Genomic DNA, 17,213 nt, shown 5'->3' with positions numbered 1-17,213 from the left:
TTTTGATAGCCGGGCACCATCAGCTTTCTTCACCACATTTGCTTATGCACACATCTGTCTTCAGCGATTATGTCGGGAAGGTAGGTATCATGAAATGACCATTTAACTGAGCAAGGTGCTCTTGTATTAAGGGAATGTGCATGAGGAGACCCAATGCCCACCTGCTCCTGTACTACTAAACCTATAAATATATGCACCTAGGTCCATTTCCCCCATAATCTTAAATATATTTACATACATACATGTCTGTATTTAGGCTTCGATGTATGCCCTTCGCCACCTACTCCTTTCCTCTATTTCCTTATGCTTTCCTCCTGTCCCACTACCATGTTCAACCTTCATTCTGGTTTCAGTAATTCCTCTCAGTTACATTGCCCTTAGTCACTCCCTACCAGTCTTACCATCCCCTTCCTGCCATTAGTTTTGAACCACTTGTTGTTCCCTTGTCTCTGGGTTGGCCAACACCTCCCCCCTTCCCCTACCTCCCACACTCTCATGTCCCTCTGGGGCTTTTGGTCCCTTTATTTCCTTCTCACATTTTTTTTCTAGCCTCTCTTATGTAGGTGGACCTAAAGATATATTAATATGTGCATAAAATTGGGGACTAGAACAGAGTCAGCAGAACCACCCCTCAAATAGCAAGAGAAAAGAAATAATAAAAATCATGTCAGAATTAAACCAGTGGGAAGACCAGAGAACAATACAAAAGATAAATGCAGCTAAAAGCTGGTTCTACAAAAAAATTAACAAAATCGACAGTCCTCTGGCAAAGCTTACCAATGACAGGAAGGAGCAAACATCAATAGCCAGGGCGAGGGATGAAACAGGAGCAATAACAACAGACCCCAATGAGATTAAAAGGATAATCACAAAATACTATGAAGGTCTGTATTCTAATGAATTCAGAAACATGGAAGACATGGATAAATATTTGTAAAAACAGTCTCTCCCTAGATTAACTCAGACAGAGATAAAAAACCTCAACAAACCCATAGCGAAAGAAGAAATAGAGAGAGTCATTAAAAATCTACCAGCAAAAAAGCCCCAGGGCCAGATGGCCTCACAGCAGAATTCTACCAAGCATTCAGGGAAGAGTTGACACTAATCCTCCACAAAGTATTCCATAACATAGAAGAGGATGGCAAACTCCCAAACACATTTTATGAAGCCAGCATTAGTTTGATACCCAAACAGGGCAAAGACCTCACAGGTATAGAGAATTACAGACCAATATCTCTAATGAACATAGATGCAAAAATCCTTAACAAAATATTGGCCAATAGAATATAAAAGTATATAAAACATATCATCCACCACAACCAGGTAGGATTCATCCCAGGGAGACATGATCCTATACATTGAAAACCCCAAAAGCTCCACAGCTGGAGTACTTACAGCGATAGAGGAATATGGAAGAGTGGCAGGATACAAGATCAATAAACAGAAGTCGATAGGTTTTCTATATACATCGGTTTTGTTGTTTCTTAGCTAGATGGCCACCTCTTTGTCTTCAAGCCTTTAAGACCTCAGATGCTGTATCATTTGATAGCCGGGTTCCATCTGCTTTCTTCACCACTTTTGCTAATGCACCCTCTTTGTCTTCAGCGATTGAGTAGGGACAGGCTGGTGTGCTTCTTCCGTGTGGGTTTTGTTGTCTCTCAGCTAGATGGTGCTTGTTTATCTTCAGGTCTTTAAGGCTTCGGGTGCTATATCTTTTGGTAACTGGGCACCGTCAGCTTTCTTCATCGCACTTGCATGTGCACCCATTGTCTTCAGTGATTCAGGTGTTATATCTTTTGGTAGTCAAACACCATCCACATTCTTCACCACTTTTTCTTGTGCACCCATTGTCTTCAGCGATCGTGCCAGCCAAGTGAGCTTCTCAGACTGCCGAATTGTTAGAGCAAAGTGTTCTTGTGTTGGGGGAGTACTTGTGCAGGGGCCCACTGTCCATCGCTTTTCTTAATACTCAACCTATAAGTATAGGTACATAGATCTATTTTCCCCTCGTCATATATATAAATATATTTACATCTTTATATGCCTGTATTTACATCTCTATGACTACCCTTTGCCTCCTAGTTCTTTCCTCTATTTCTTTGTACTTTCCTTTTGTGTGGACACATATTTTGGGGAGACATAATCCAATCCATAGCAACTTGTCACCTATAAGTGGTCCAGGGAGGACAAACTAAATCACTCACATGCGAGACAATCAAAAGCAAGTGGAAATTACAAAGAGAAATTAGGGGGAAATTGAAATAAGTCTTAATAATAATAAGCACTACCATCGATTGAGCTCTTGAGCTTATTCTATGAGCTGATGCCTATTTATTCCTTCTCATTTCATGCTGACGACTCTGTGTGGGAGAATTATTCTTGTTGTCACTTGAGAGCTGAGAAAAGTAAAGCACACACAAGTGAAAGAGAATTAATTGTTGAAGGTCAGACAGCTAATGAGATGGGAAGTCTAAATGCTAATTCAGGCATTCTATCTCCTGAGTCCTCACTCTGAACCATTTGATTCTATTAATCCCATTATTTGCATGGGACGCCACTACCTTTCTTCCACCTTAGCAAACATACACACCTCTGCCCAACACAATGAATGTGAGGGAACATTTGCCCCTGTAGGGTACATCACACTGACCTTCTATGGACTACAGGATAGGAGTAGTCTTTCTCACAGAGGAGATGCATGTTTTTAAAATTATTTACCCTAAGTTTGTAAGTTTTTTGAGGAATGACTATATCTACGTCTCCACCCACCCCTTATCTTCGAAGAGAACACAGTACTAGACACACTTATTTCATATATTGAGTTTGATCTCATTTGTCGCTAATACCTCATTAGATAACCTTGACATTTGGAGGGTTGCTTTTAGTTTTGTTTTTCTTAATTCCCTATTGTAGTGACAATAAAAGATCCCATAATTGTTCTTACCAAAGTGGAACTCCCATGCCTCATGGCACCACTAGGGCATCTGCATAAATAATTGTGGTGGGTATGGGACTAGCAAGGACAGGGTGGCATCCTAGCAGACACAACATGATTAGAGTCATAAGCCACCTCTTCTCTTTCTACTCATCTATTTGGAGGGTTAAAATAACCACCATCTTTTAAAAGTATGTATGTTGAATCTGGAGTCCCGGATAGAGCAAACAAATCAAAATGTGCAATAACGAACCGAAGGTTGATCCTTTAAACCCACTTGGAAGACAAACCTGGTGATCTCCTCTTACAGTTCATAGCCTTTAAATGTCAAGTACATGTGGGGCCACGAGGAATCAGAAGCAATTTGAGGGCAAGTAGTGTTTGTGTTGTTGTTCTTCCTCTATTTGGTTATATTGAGTCTGGCACTTAGTTCAGACCTTTATGGGCATTATCTTATCTACCTCCCCCACCCCTGCACCTCACCAAGACGTTCCACATGGCACTATTATTCTCATCTTAAAATAAGGAAATGGAGCTGCCGAGACATTCAATAAGTTGCCATGGTTTCAGTAGTGCCAGCTTTTGCACAGGCATTTGACCCAGGCCATCGAGTCCAGAACTCAAACGCACGCTTTGTACATTACTGTCTCTGCACTTTTGGATTCCTGGAAAATAATCTACCAACCACGTCACTTATACATCGATATTCTTTTGCACACTATTTCAAAATCATGAAAGTTAAGGTATTATAGAGATGGTACACTATCCAAAGCAAATGCTAAAAACAAAACAAGACAAAAAAGGCTTTTTTTAAAAATGGGGTTTGGGGGGCAACAAAAGGTCTCTGGGCTGAGTTGTATTTGAAGCTGTGGAATGAAAGTGGCCACAGAGAAATGCCTTCAGTGTCTGAGAAGGAAAGAGAGGGATAAGGTCTTCCTTGCACCTCAAGAATGATCACAGGTGGGAAGAAGATGAGCTATTTATGTTTTCAAATGGATTCCAAACTCTTTGGAAGTGGAATCTACTCCTGGAGGGGGGAGCAGAAGAAAGAGGAGGAAGAGGATGAGAAAGGAAGATGGACTGAATTCTATGGATTGCAGATTTGTGGATTCACTCTATTAGCAACTCAAGAGATGGCTGGCAGGTCAGGAAGGGTTGACCTCCTTCATGGTTATCTTTTCTACCTCCTGAAAAACAACATCAACTCCCAGAGAGCAGATGAAAGCTTCTGGGCAAGACAAAGCCACGGGAGTTGTTTCTTGTCTCTATCAGATGAAAGAAGAGGAACCCCAGGAATGCTTTGTAGTTAACTATTAAAATTAGTTTTTTTTTCTTTAATCACAAACTCTAAGAGCAATCAGGCAATAAAAACCTCTGAGTGGTCACGAAAATCCAAAGTGTCGCCCCTGACTTCCTCTTCTAAAACCAGCTCCCCAAATGGTGGATTCACAAGAAAATCTGTGCGCACTCATTTGCCAAAAACATCTCAAGACTGAGAGATGATGACTCCAAGATATATAGAATGATATGTAGTCTGAGGAAAAGGGTGGAAGGTAAAGGGAAATAAAAATTGTTTGGGCTACTTCATCTCCAATCTTACCCTCACATCTACTACTAGACCCGCTGTACCTCAGATTTGGGATTTGTACATTCTTGTCTCTGCACTTCTGGATTCCTTAGAATTCTGTAGGGCAGTAAAGATGAATGTGGAGGAGAAATAGATGTGGAGGCAAGGAGGACCAAAAGAAACTAGAAACTAGAAGAGGAGGCAAGAGGCAGATAAAGGAGAACATGGACGAACAGGAACTGTCAGCTTGCATTAGAGCTTACTTGTCTCAGAAGTTTTTTCCAGCTAATTGAGAAAAGAAAAGGCCATTCTCCAAGAAGTCTCCTGAACACTGGGCTTTCAAAGACAGTGGAATGCAAGCCTAACCCTAACCAATGAAAAGGATTGGGGACCAAGCTAATGGTATAAATAAATAACAACTATCTAAACCAAACCCAGGAACATTAGGGACATTTTTGGTTGGATTGGGCTGCAAACCACAAGCTCAGCAGTTCCATGTCACCAGCTGCTGCGTGTGAGCAGGATGAGCCTTTCTGCTGCTGTGAAACCCACAGGAAAAGTTCTGTGACCATGGGGTTGATATTAGTCAGAATGCACTCAATGTCCATGAAGCAAGTGTTTTGGTAAACCAAATCAAATAGGTACTGCCTATTCTCCTTAGGGAACTGTCATAGGGTGGGTTCTCTAGAGAAGCAAAACCAGTGACATATATAAAAAACAAGATTTACAGTCGAGAAAGGGCTCACCCCATTGTAGAAGTGGATATGCCCAGTTCATGTCCCTGGGTCAGATCTAAGCTGAAGACTTCTCCTGACTCATGTGGCTGCAGTGGCTGATGACCAGGAAGCAGCAAAATGAAGCAGGAAGACCATAGGCTGGTGGATGTGGAATGAATCTGAGGTCTGCCTAATGAATCCAAGGTTGACAGTCCACTGATGTCTCTTGGGATTGGGCAAGCAGGTCCATGAACCAGATTCAGACCCAGTAGAAGTGATGTAGCTCCACCACGGTCAGTCTCCACTAAGAGTAGACCATATACCTACATGAAACCTCTCAATTGTATCAAGGCTGTGACAAGATTAAGGAGGTGGTACTCTACCCTATTCTTCCCACAACTGCTTGGCTGCTTCACAGAAGATCCCATTATGGAGTTAACCACACGATGTTAGATCATATCATGGGAGAATCCTGGCCCAGCTAGTTGACATAAAGCCCAACTATCATAGGAACCTATTGGATAGAGCTGCCATAGAATTCCCAGCCATGTACTGTACGTTGTTACAGAAGCAGATAAGCACATATTGCTCTCGCTGAACGACTGCCCTTGTGGCAAGCAGCCAAGAACTTTAACCAGTGTGCCACCAGAGCTCCACCATGATGACCACATCTCAATGCTATTTTGTTGTTGTTATGAGGTATTGTCCAGTCAGTTACAACTCATAAAATCCCAGTGGAAAGCAGAACAAAACACTGTCCAATCCTGCACCATTCTCACGATTGCCATGTTCAGTGCATTACTACAGCCACTAGGTCTTCCTGTTTGGGGTTTTTGTTTTTGTATTTTTGTTTTGCTGGTCCTCTATTTACTAAGTGGGATGTCCTTCCTAATAACATATCTTAGATATGTGAGACCAAATCTTGTCATCCTCCCTTCTAAGGAGCATTTTGGTTGTGCTTCTTCCAGAAAGATTTCTTTGTTCTTCTGACAGTTCATGGTAATCAATCAATCATTCTGAAATCTTCCTTAATCATTTGTCAAGCTCCCACGTACATATGAGGTAATTGAAATTATCATGGCTTGCTTGGGTCAGGCACTCAGTTGTCCTTCAAGTAGCATCTTCACTCTATTACTTCTAGAATTCAAATTCACTGTCATCGAGTCAATGCTAACTCACATTGACACCCTGTGGGTTTCTGTGACTAGAAGTGTTTACTGGGGTAGAAAGTCTAGTCTTTCTCTTGTGGAGCTGCTGGTGGTTTTAAACTGGAGCCCCACACATAACCATTACACCACCAGGACTCCTCAAAAAGTCTTATATAATAGATATGCCTATCCTTTGATTTCATGATGGTGCTCCCATGAGCACTGATGGTGAATCCAAGTGAAATACAGTCCTTAAGAATTTCAACCTTTTCTCCATTTGTCCTGTTATTTTAAAAGTTGTCCAGTTGTGAAGAATTTGATTTTCTTCATGTTAAAATGCAATCTGTACTGACCACTGTAGTCATTACTCCCGGTCAGTAAGTGCTCAAGCCTCTTCACGTTCAGAAGCAAGGCAATACCACCTACTTGTTGCATGCTGTTAATGAGCCTTCGTCTAATCAATGTTCCTCTCCATATAGCCCAACTTCTCACATTATTTCTCTATCTATAGATTCAATAAATATAGTGAAAGGATACAAACCTGATACACGCCTTTCCAGTTTTAAGAGGAGCTGATACCAAGGGCTCAATGAAAAGCAAAGATCTAGAAAAGGATGATGGGAACATATGTACCAGTATGCTTGATACAATTGATGTATGAATTGTTATAAGAGTTGTAAGAGTCCCCAATAAAGCGATCTTTTAGTAAAAATAAAATATCAAGAATAAAAAAATTAAAATGTAAAAACTTTCCATATTATCACATTCTCTTCAAAATGGCTCTTGATCCCTGCACAGGGTCCACGTGAGCATAATTTAAGTGTTCTGGAATTGTCCTTCTTCACATTTTAGCCAAAGTTTGTTATGATCCACACAGTTGAATGCATTTGCATAGTCGGTAAAACAAAAGTAAACCACCTTTTCTCTACTCTCTGCTTTGAGCCAAGATCCATCTGATGTCAGCAATAAGATTACTCGTGCCATATACTCCTCTGAATCCAGCTTGAAATTCTGGCTGTTCTGTCAATGTATGGATGACAATATTTTTGAATTATTTCCAGCAAAATTCTACCTGTATATGATATTAGTGATATTGTTTGATACTTTTTGCATGCTATTGGGTCATTTTTCTTTGAAATGGGAACAATTATAGATATCTTCCACTTACTTGGCCACGTAGCTGTCTTCCAATTTTTTTTATAATAGATTAGTACCTCCAACACTTCATCAGTTTGTTGAAACAATTTGATCAGTCTTCTGTCAATTCATGGCACCTTGACTTTGCCAATGCCTTTAGTACCGCTTGGACTCTTCCTTTTATATCATTGATTCTTGATCATATATTGCACCTGAAATAATTGAACATTGACTAATTCTTTGTATTACAGTGACTCTGTGTTCTCTTTGCATCTTGTTTTGATGCTTCCTGCATCATTCAGAGTTTGGTGCGCACATCAACATTGCAATTTGACGCTTCAATTTATTTTTTCAGTTCTCTCTGCTTGAATATTGTTATCCCTTTTGTTTTTCTAGCTCCAGATATTTGCACATTGCATTGTAAAGTTTATTCCGTTTCCTTAACCTGCTGGGAAGCTTTCTGTTCAGCGCTTTGATTTCATTATTCCTTCCAGTGACTTTAACTTTTCTACATTCAGCAGCAAGTTTGCTCTGACATCCATTTTTGGCATTGTCTTTTTTATTCTAATAACCTTTTACTTTCTTCTTAATTGTTCAATATATCAAATCAGCTACTGAGGTTTCAAGTAGGATATACTTATAGTTTTGTTGTGGCTTTAATGGATTTGCTTTACGTTTCTTCAACTTCAACTTGAACTTTCATATGAGCAATTGATTGTTCTCCATTCTGCTCCTGGGTTTGCTTTTGCTGATAACATTGTATTTAAATTTTTTTTATTAAAAAGATAACTCTTCTTTGACTCTTACCACAAATATATTTGATTCGATTCCTGTGTATCCCTTATGACAAGGTACACATGCATATTCACCACCTATGTTGTTGAAAAATATATTTATATCGAATAAGTCATCTTTCTGGCAACATGTTTTCTTTGTCTAAATCTTCAATCTGTGAGGCTTTTAAAGAGATTTTTTTATTGGCACGTAATTCACATGTCATCCACTTCAATGGTTCAATCTTATTAAGAAGAGCTGTTCAATCAGAAATCTGATGGTGCCTGACTATAAAAAGATATAGCATCTGGGGTCTTAAAGGCTTGAAGGTAAACAAGCGGCCATCTAGTTCAGAAGCCACAAAGCCTACATGGAAGAAGCACAATAGCCTGTGTGACCATGAGCTGCCGAAGGGATCAGGTATCAAGCATCAAAGAACAAAAAATCATATCATTGTAAATGTGGGTGAGTGCAGAGTGGAGACTCAAAGCCCATCAGTAGGCAACTGGACACCCCCTTACTTAAGGGTTGTGAGGAGGAGATGAGCCAGTCAGGGAGCAGGGTAGCAACGATGAAACATATAACTTTCCTCTAGTTCTTAAATGCTTCTTCCCCCCCCCCACCCCCACTATCATAATCCCAATTCTACCTTACAAATCTGGCTAGACCAGAGAATGTACATTGGTACAGATAGCAACTGGAAACACAGGGAATCCAGGACAGATGACTCCTTCAGGACCAGTGCTGAGAGTGGCGATGCGTGGAGGGTGGAGGGAATGTGGGGTAGAAATAGGGAACAGACTATAAGAATCTACGTATAGTCTCCTCCCTGGGGGAAGTACAGCAGAGAAAGTGGGGGAGGGGGGTTGTCAGACAGTGTAACATATAACAAAATAATAATAATTTGTGAATTATGAAGGGTTCATGAGGGAGGGGGGAGTGGGGATGGAGTGGGGGAAATGAGCAGCCGATATTAAGGGCTCAGGTAGAAGGCAAGTGTTTTGAGAATTATGATGGCAACAAATGTAAATATGTGCTTGACACAATGGATGTATGTCTGGATTGTGATGGGAATTGTACAAGCCCCCAATAAAATGATTTTTTTAAAAAAAGAAGAGCTGTGCAATCATCAGCACAATTTTATAACATTTTCTCCTGTTTTGTAATCATTGCTATTCTCCCGTGATTTCCCCAAACTCCCTTCTCATGCCCTTAGGTAATTGTTAATTCAATTACAGACTCTATGGATTTATCTCTCCTGTATGTCATATACAGATTAGAAAACATAAAAAACAAAATCAAGAGGGGAAAAAAAACAGAGAAAAACCTCATTTAGTCAATTAGCTCATGAAGATTTCTAAGAACCTCAATAACTAATTTACTAAATGATTGGTATAATCTGAGTGAGCATTAAAAAATATAAGCATAGGATTCTCGGATTAGAGAAGATAGAAATCACCCCATCAAGAGACCTTTAAAGAAGGCTTTCCAGAGAGGAAACCTGTGTTGGTACTTGGGTCATTATAAAGCTGAGAGGTGTCTAACAAGTGAGTAAGGGAAGCACAGGGGCCCTGGTGGTGGAGTGGGTTAGCTATCGGACTGCTAACAGCAAGGTTCATAGTTTGAAGCTGCCAACTGCTCCACAGGAGATGAGACTTCCTGCTTCTATAAAGATTTATAGGTTTGAAAACCTAAAGGGGCAGTTTATTCTGTCCTATAGGCTCACTATGAATCAGAACCAACTGCATGACAGTGTGCTTGGAGTTTGAGAAGGGAAGCAAAGCATTCCAGGACAAGGGCATATGTAATGAGAAGACCATAAAAGGGGCAGCTTTTTCCAGCAACTACATTCCATCCGATGAATACGCAATAACCATATGATCAAGGAATCAAACTTGATAAGAATTTCATAATGGAATGTGATCAATGCTTTTAAAATGCCGTATATAGTTAGCTAAAGTCCTGAGTGGTTAAAAGAATGTGGCAGCTTTTTTAAAAGCAACAAACCTCTCAATGTGGTGAATAATACTAATGATCTTTCGTATGTTGAACCATCCCTGCATCCCTGGTATGAATCCCACTTGGTCATGGTGACTTATTTGTTTTATATACTTTTGTATTCTGTTGGCTAGTATCTTGTTAAGGATTTTTGCATTGATGTTCATTAGGGATATTGGTCTGTAGTTCTCGATTCTTGTGGGATCCTTGCCCGGTTTTGGTATCAGAGTTATACTAGCTTCATAGAAGGAGTTCGGGAGTTTGCCGTCTTTTTCTATGTTCCGGAAGAGTTTGTGTAGGATTCGTGTTAATTCTTCTTGAAATGCTTGGTAGAATTCTCTAGTGAAGCCATCTAGTCCAGGGGATTTTTTTGTTGGTAATCCCTTGATAACCTTGTCTATTTCTTCTATTGCTATGGGTCTGTTGAGATTCTTGATGTCCATCAAGGATAGTCTAAGGAGGGATTGTTTTTCCAAGAATTTGTCCATGTCTTCCAAATTGTTGAATTCATTGGAGTACAATGCTTCATAGCACTGTGTAATTATCCTTGTGATTTCCTTAGGGTCTGTTGTAATGTCCCCTCTTTCATCCCTTATTCTTGCTATTGAAATTTGTTCCCTCTTTTCTTTTGTTAGGTTTGCAAGTGGTCTGTCAATTCTGTTTATCCTTTCAAAGAACCAACTTTTACCAGCATTAATTTTTTCCATAGTTTTATTTTCCCTCCTGAATTTCAGCCCTGATTTTTATAATTACTTTTCTTTTGCTATTAGTAAGATTGTCCTGCAGACTGTGCTCTAGTTATTGTAAATTGTGTGCCAGCATATCAATCATGAGTCTCTCTTCCTTTCGCAGGTATGGACGTATTGCTATGAGACTTCCTCTGATAACTGCCTTTGCTGTGTCCCATAAGTTTTGGTACATCGTGTTGGTTTCTCATTGGTTTCCAGAAATTTCCTAATTTCACCTCTGATCTGAGCCAGTTCACACTCCTTTTCCAGTAGAGAGTTATTCATCTTCCAATTGTTTGCTCTTGTTTTCTTCATCTTCCTTTTGTTGATTTCCAGTCTTATGGCACAGTGGTCAGAAAGAGAGGTCTGTATGATCTCAATGTGCTTAAATTTATGTAGTTGCGCCTTATGCCCCAGCATGTGGTCTACCTTCAAATATGTGCCATGTGGGATTGAGAAGAATGTGAATTTTTTTTTATTTGGATGAAAAGCTCAAGGCAAAACACTAAGGAGGTACAACAGAACAGCAAAAGAATGGGGCGGCGAGGTCCCTAGGGAATGCTGAAGGTGAACTTTGGGGCCAGGGCATTGTGCCCCAAAAGACTAGACTGGAAAACATTCCTAAAGGCCAACCAAAGATCCTTGAACTAACTACAAGTTTTTCTTTCCTATTGTGTTTTGGTTTGTTTTTTTGTTTGTTTGTTTTTTTGTTGTTATTATTTTGTTGTATGTTGTTGCTTGGTTTTGCTCTGTCATGTTTTTGTGCATATTATTATCTCCACAGGTCTGTCTAAATCAGATAGGCTGGATGAACAATTCGAGGGAGAAAACAACAGGAGCGACAGTTCTGGGGAGACATGGGAGAGGGGGAGCTGGGAGGAAAGGAAGTGGTGTTAACAAACCCAGGGACAAGGGAACAACAAGTGATCCAAATTGGTGGTGAGGTGGGTGTGGGAGGCCAGGTAGGGCATAATCAAGGGTAATGTAACAAAGAGGAACTGCTGAAACTCTGGTGGGGACTGAGCATGATAGTGGGAGAGGAAAGTCAAGGGAAAGAGAGGAAAGAGTTGGGAGACAAAGGGCATTTGTAGAAGTCTAGATAACGACATGTGCATATGCAAATACATTTATATATGAGGATGGGGATATAGATCTATGTGCATATATTTATAGGTTCAGTATTAAGATATCAGAAGGACATTGGGCCTCCAATCAAGTACTCCCTCAATGCAAGAATACTCTCTTCTATTAAGTTGGCATTCTATGATGCTCACCTTCCCGACACAACCGCTGAAGATAAAGCGGGTGAATAAGCACATGTGGTGAAGAAAGCTGATGGTGCCCGGCTATCAAAAGATATAATGTCTTGGTCTTAAAGGCTTGAAGGTAAACAAGCAGCCATTTAGCTCAGAAGCAACAAAACCCACATAGAAGAAGCACACCAGCCTGTGTGATCACAAGCTGCCAAAGGGATCAGTTATCAGGCATCAAAGAACAAAAAAAATCATATAATTGTGTGCTCACCTCCATGATACGATCACTGAAGACAAATAGCTGCATGAGCAAATGTGGTGAAGAAAGCTGATGGTGCCTGGCTATCAAAAGATTTAGTGTCTGGGTCTTAAAGGTTTTAAGGTTAACAAGCGGCCATCAAACTCAGAAGCAAGAAAGCCCACATGGAAGAAGCACACCAGCCTGTGCAATCACAAGGTGTCGAAGGGATCAGGTATCAGACATCATCAGAACAAAAAATCTTACCATATTGAATGAGGGGGGGGAGTGCGGAGTGGAGACCCAAAGTCCATTTTTAGGCCACTGGAGATCCCCTTGCAGAGGGGTATCGGGGAGGAGACAAGCCAGACAGGGTGCAATGTGGCAACAATGAAAGATATAACTTTCCTCTAGTTCCTAAATGCTTCCTCACCCCCTGCGCCCCCACTAACATGATCCCAATTCCACCTTGCAAGTCTGGCTAGACCAGAGGGTGTACACTGGTACAGACAGGAACTGGAAACACAAGGAATCCAGGGCGGATGATCCCTTCAGGACCAGTGGTGTGAGTGGTGATACTGGGAGCGTAGAGGGAGAGTGGGTTGGAAAGGGGGAACCGATTACAAGGATCTATATGTGACCTCCTCCCTGGGGGACGTACAACAGAAAAGTGGGTGAAGGGTGTCATCGGACAGGACAAGATATGACAAAATGATAATTTATAAATTATCAAGGGCTCATGAGGGAGGAGGCACTGGGGAGGGAGGGGAAAAAAGAGAACCTGATGCCAGGGTCTTAAGTGGAGAGCAAATGTTTTGAGAATGATGAGAGCAATGAATGTACAAATATGCTTTACAAAATTGATGTATGTATGGATTGTGATAAGAGTTGTATGAGCCCCTAATAAAACAATTAATAAATAAATAAATTTAATTTAATTTAAAAAGCAACAAACCTTAAATATAGGTCTGTTTGAAATGAGAAGCTGATACCAAGGGCTCAAGTAGAAAGCAAATGTTTTGATAATGATGATGGCAACAAATGTACAAATGTGCTTGACACAATGGATCAGTGTATGGATTGTGATAAGAGTTGTACGAGTCTCCACTAAGATGATTAAAAAAAAAAAAGGTCTGTGTGAATTAAAATCCTGATTATTCCACTAGGATTTGCATGTCTTTAAGTTATCAAACATCAAGTTCTCTGTCTCTGAGTTGCCTCCCTTGCAAAAGACAACTCATTCAACTCATGGCATGTCTCTCGGGCAGGGCGCTTGTGTGAATCAAGTCAGTTAATATATAAACACTACCTACATGAGGTCAAGGACTCAAAATGTGCCTACTGTTTTTATTGGCAAGTGATTATGAAGGAAAGGAATAACATGTGACAGCCCAAACACTTTATGTCGATTAGCTAATTTCAGCTGTACACACCTATGAGGAAGACACTATCATCTTCATCATCTTACTGATGAGAAAAAAAGGTTGAGGGATAGAAAGGCTGAATAATTTGCACTTAGCAGTTAACATGGCCAATTTAAAATCTAGGATGTTGGGTTTTTGAGTCTTGGTTTTTACCATATTGTGTTAGTCCGGGTAGCTAGAGAAGTAAATTCATAGGAACTCATATGTGTATAAGAGAGACTTTTATATAAAGGGTAATTGTACATTAAAAAAGCATCCCAACCCGGTCATCCAAGCCCATAATTCTGATATTAGCCCATATGTCTGATACCAATCTATAAAGTCCTCTTCAGACTCAAGAGACACTTGCAATGACACTGAATGCAGGACGATCACAGGTCAGTGGGCAGAAATTCTTGTGGATCCAGTGGGGTGGTAAGCATGTCAGTGCTGGCAGGGGTCTCCACATGGCTTAGCCAGGTCCAGGGCTCTGGCTGCATCAGGGTAGAAAGTCTTTGGAGCCTGTGGCATTGTAAGCATCTCAGCGCCAGCAGGGTTCTGCATGTTGTTTCTGCAGGTCCAGGGTTCTATCAGGGTAGGTCCATATGGCTTCTCCTCAGGAATGTCTCACAGGGAGTCAGCCTTATCAGTAGTGAGTCTCCAAGGAAGTGAAGTCATGAGAAACAGTCTCGCCCGCCTCCAAGGAGGAAATACCAGCGTTTCCCCAGAATCCTCAGGGGAAGGCCATGCCCACAGAGGCCTCATTGACTGTGATCCGATTGAGAGACTAGTCTCCAGCCCTTCACTCTTAATCCTCTCAAGTCACAAGATTATATAACTACCACTCATATAAAATCTATGCTACCTTTTTAACGACTCATTTATAGGGACCTTGAGAGGAAAAATGAAATAAAGTACATACCTGGTGTATGAGTCGAAAATCAACTCACAGCACCTCTCACTAACAACAAAGTGACTCTCCATAAAGGCTGGCACAAATTGCTCTGTAGGAGAATTTATTTCCTTCAATGTCTACAGCACAATAGAACTATAATTAGGATAAGTCAATATTTAGGGAACATCATTATTTACTGGAAGATTCAATAGAACCTGGAGAAGACAATTAGGGGGAATCTCAGCAATCATCAGCTGGCTAAGTTACTGCTGATCGGGCATTTGAAAGGTTGAATAACCATAATCACCTGCTTGATCTTGATTTCTGATGAGAATACTGAAGCCTAAGTGTGCATCAATCTTTGCCCAGCTGTGCTTGGTAACTAATTAATTTTTAAAAGAGCTATGGCAATTAATTATATAGTAATACTCTGTCACTTCCAATTGCCAATTTATCTCTGTTACAAACTATAGCCAATTAGCCAGCTTATTCTATCTTCTTAAAAATATATAATCTGCCTATTGACATTAATTTATGTACATAAAATCTGTGACTAAGAGGTTAGAAATTATCCAGTAATAAGTTGTAGAACTAGTTTTTCTTTTTCTTTTTTGGATATCACTATAAAAACACCAGCCTTACAGAAAGAAAACATACCTAATCAAAGTTCATGAGCAATCAAGGAAGCAAACAAGAAGTCCATAATAAAACGTGACCAATGCTTTTAAGATGCTATGGATAGTCAGCCAAAATCCTGGTGATTTGGTGTTGTCAAGACTCTTGACCATCTCACTGGTCTCTCCCTCACCTCTCTTCCCCCTCTCCCGTCCTCTCTCCCTCGTTCCCTTTCCCGTCCTCCTTCCCTTCCCCCTCTCTCCACTGGGACCACCAAGTGGGGCCCAGCTGTGCCTTCTGTTCAGTTTCTCTTCCGCCCGCGGCGACCAGAGCCCAGAAATGAAACTGTGCTGGGGGCCCCGTCGCAGGAGCCAGCATCTGCCCGCTCGTCCGCACCCCTGCCGGACCCCATGTTGCCCGCCATGATCGTCTTCCCGCCCCAGATTCCCCGTCCGAAGGCCACCGGTCCAACCCCAGCCTCATGGAGCAATCCACGGAGGAGGAATTCCAGTTCCTGCCCTGCCAGCGCTGCAAGACTGAAGCCAAGTGCCCCCAAGCTGCTGCCGTGTCTGCACGCCCTGTGTTCCAAATGCCAGGAAGAGTCTGATGTGCAATGCCCCATCTGCCAGGCTCCCTGTTCCCACACCTGGATAGCATCTTCTTCCAGAATCTGCAGCCGAACTTGTCGCTCTACCGGCAGATCCGGAGCCCCCATGCGGCTTGTACTCGCTGCAAAGAGCGCTCGGACTTCTGGTGCTTCGAGTGCAGCAGCTCCTATGCGCCAAGTGCTTCGCGGCGGACCAGTGGTTTGTTAAGCACGAGGCTCATCCCCCGGCGGATTTCAAGAGCCAACCAGTGCACGAGTTCCTGGAGCGCATGTGCAAGTTCAACATCTTCTGCTCAAACCCCAGGCACAAGTCGCTGGAGTTGACTAGCATCCACTGCAGGGGCTGTACCAAGCCGCTGTGCTGCTCGTACGCGCTCCTCGACATGGGCCACAGCCAAGACAAGTGCAACATCTGCACCGAGATTCAGCAGCGACAGGAGGAGCTGGACACCATGGCGCAGGCGCTGCAGGTACAGGAGGGCGCCTTCGGGTGAGCGAGGTGGTGGAGCAAGTGCTGGCACTGGAGCAGGAGCTGATGTGGAGCATGGATGCGCGGTTCGAGCTTGACAACCAAGAGATCGCCAAGCACCTGGGCCACCTGGACACCGTGCTGCAGCGCATCCGCACAGGGGGCACGCTGGTGCAGAAGAGGTGCTGGCCAGGAGGTGCTGGACATGCACGGCTTTCTGTGCGAGGCATTGCGCTGCCTGAGCCAGGAGGAGCCCCAGAACCTGAAAGTGTCTGTGAGTCCCCACAGCTTCGAGGAGTTCACAGACGAGTTCAAGGAGTGCCTGAAGACCCTCGTGTCTTCCATCGCTTTCCCATCCAAAGAAACTACGTCCCGTCATATACGCACACCCTCTCCCTCCATGGGGCCTCCCAGCCATGCCGCCCCAACCCCGGAGGGTCTTGCCCTTCAAAAGGCCACCTGCTTGCCCCGCCGCCAAAGCCTTCCACCACGAGTTTCCCAAGTCTCCCAATAGATCCACCACTTCTTTTCCCTCCCCTCAATGCGAGCCCTGCTCCACGCCTCTGTCAGTGGGGCTGAAGGGGCGAAGGGGCTACCCCAGAATCTTGGGGTGGGAGATCCCCCTGGGGATTCTAGCAGAGCCCCCCCCCCTGGGGAATCCCTAAGCCTGACCCTATTGGAGCAGCCCTCACCAGCCCAGACCCCACTCTGGCAAGAGCCTGAGAGCAGG

General features: G+C 42.4%; 1 pseudogene; it reads left to right on the top strand.

Annotated features, from left to right (window-relative positions):
• Positions 1–16,997, top strand: part of LOC115870356 — a 23,940-nt pseudogene extending 6,943 nt beyond the window's left edge.
• Positions 16,998–17,213: the final 216 nt, after the last annotated feature.

Source organism: Echinops telfairi, unplaced genomic scaffold (assembly GCF_000313985.2).
Source record: "Echinops telfairi isolate 266 unplaced genomic scaffold, ASM31398v2 ScPeMD7_2;HRSCAF=8, whole genome shotgun sequence".
NCBI lineage: Eukaryota > Metazoa > Chordata > Mammalia > Afrosoricida > Tenrecidae > Echinops > Echinops telfairi.
The sequence above is the reverse complement of the archived record's forward strand: the minus strand, read 5'-3'. Positions and strand labels throughout refer to the sequence as shown.